This window comes from Urocampus carinirostris, chromosome 3 (assembly GCF_059441175.1).
Source record: "Urocampus carinirostris isolate Australia breed hairy pipefish chromosome 3, RoL_Ucar_1.0, whole genome shotgun sequence".
In the NCBI taxonomy this organism is placed as follows: domain Eukaryota; kingdom Metazoa; phylum Chordata; class Actinopteri; order Syngnathiformes; family Syngnathidae; genus Urocampus; species Urocampus carinirostris.
This window is the reverse complement of record NC_142351.1, coordinates 33111093-33113475: the sequence shown is the minus strand read 5'-3', so window position 1 is coordinate 33113475 and position 2383 is coordinate 33111093.

Below are 2383 nucleotides of genomic sequence, written 5' to 3'. Positions count from 1 at the left end.
AAGTGTCATTGGATTTGATTGGTCACTAACGTGTTTTTTCTTTTATAGCAATGCTGAAAGATAAATTAAAAAAAATATATGGTTTTCTAAATTTATATTATTTTTCATTAGGGCAATTTAAGAGTAAACCTTTAAGGATTTAATTGTTCTTTTGATTAAAAAATGAAGAAGAATTTGCTGGGGAGCCCAACCGAACAACCACGAAACACACACAGGCCAAAACTCATCAAAAGTCATTTTTATTCGTACTAATAGCTTTATTTTTGTGATTTAAATATCCATCCGTTATTTAATACTTGTCCTTATTTAAAAAAAAAAACAATGACTGCTAACTTTGCTCAAAATTTGAGGTACACGGATACCTTGTAATAACTAAGTCCTATTCTCTTTTACAAATCGCCATGGTAACACCCACAGAGAGATCAGACCCGACATGTAAGATGCCTGGTTTTGCAATGTGGGAGGACGTTGGAGTAGGCCTATGCTAAATGTAGAAAATCTGCCCTACAAACAGAACAAAATATGCAATTACTTCAGGCACACATTTTCAGCGTTCATACTGTGTTTATTGCTGTATGCCCTGTTGTGGTTGGTATTCACCCAGAGTAAGAAGGGTAAAGACGATTTGGAATACATTAACGACACCAAACTACATTATAGTCAGTAAACAATACATGTTTTTAAAAAAAAAAAAAACTTTCTCTCTAATCTAAGCTGATTTATATATTCCGATTTGCATGTGTGTGTGTGTGTGTGTGTGTGTTTGTGTGTGGGGGAGGGGGGCTTGGTTGTCTGTGTGTGTATGTGACTTATAGTCTCCAAAATAGCTGAAAAGATTTCTGTGAAAATGTACACAGTTTTACATGAGGTCTCTGCGAGTGTCTTGAGCTAGGTTTCATGTCAAGGCGCCCCCAATTAATACCAACAAAATTGATAAACTTCAGTTTTGTGTGGTCTGCTTTTTGGGGTCTCTGGTGGCCAAATTGGGTACTGCAGATCCCAACCACCAACAGCTCCAAATAGCCTAAATTCAATCTTCTATCGGACTGGCAAGGCAGGGCCATTTTGCTTAAGTCAAGTCAAGTCACATTTATTTGTATAGCCCTGAATCACAAAATGTCTCAAGGAACTGCACAGGTTACAATTCCACCATCCCCTGATCTTAAACTAACATGTAGATGAGGAAAAACTCAAAAACCTCAGCATGAAGAAAATAAGAAACCTTGAGAAGATGACCAGGATGCAATAGGTTATGCATTGGGTAACAGTACAAAAACATAGTGAACGTCAATAAAAGAAAACAATAGGTAATAGGTTGAAATTTGTTCAGAAGTGAATGACAGGAATGATACCTCAAGCCTGTGAAATAGTCCAAAATGTCATGACAGCAACGACGCATCCGCATGAATAAATTTATCGATCCAATCTAAACTAATTTATATATTCCGATTTGTGTGCGTGTGTGTTTTTCTTACTTTTAGGAACGCTGTTCGGGACTCACCACACATTAGGAGGCAGGAATATGGCGACGATGGGGACAGGATAGATAGCAATTTCATGGTCGTCCCCGCGGTTTTTTTTTATCTATTTTTTTTTTATAGTGTAGCATGAAAATTGTGAAAGTAAGAAAAGTCCTGTTTCAAGTACAGTCCAAATGCCTTAACAAATCCCGCGATGAAAAAGAAGAGTATTTTTTTTTTCAATAATGACTTGAGCCAAAGGATTACATCACCGGGTAGAAGAGTTACAAATTCTCAACAACAACTTTAACTACTTAAGTCATTGTGGACGCATCTGCTATCTGCTAATGCTAGTTTTTTTTTTTTTTTTTTTTTGTCTTTTTTTGTAGCATCAATGCCCAATGATAATGATAATAATAGTAATAAAAATAGGAAGTAAAGAAAATGTAACTAGCTGTTTGATTGTTGGGGATACTAGGGACAAGAGTGGCAGTGAAACCAAATCAAAACATTTCCATTAGTAGTCCTTCTTCAAGAAAAATATTGGTTTGGATAAAAAGCCCGACAGGCTGTATGTAACCCACGGCCGTAGTTTGCCAACACCGGTTATTGAGACGACTTTGAAAAGTAAATTTGATACTGAAAATGCATTTTTAACTGAGTAGTGTTGTTTTTATAATCGTTTATATTACAATATTTTTGTGTGTGAAGCGTTTTTACGTTAAGGGTTATTTTGTTTAACTAGTACAATCTTTTTTTTAATACAGTCTATGTTTTCACATGTTACTGTTTATTTTTATTTATGTATTGAAATGTTTTTGTTCGATGTACTTTTATTTTGTCATCAATTAAAGAAGGAAGCCCATTTCTGTCGTTATAAACATTTTATTTCCTGTTGTAGGTTGTAAAGCTTTTATTTTATC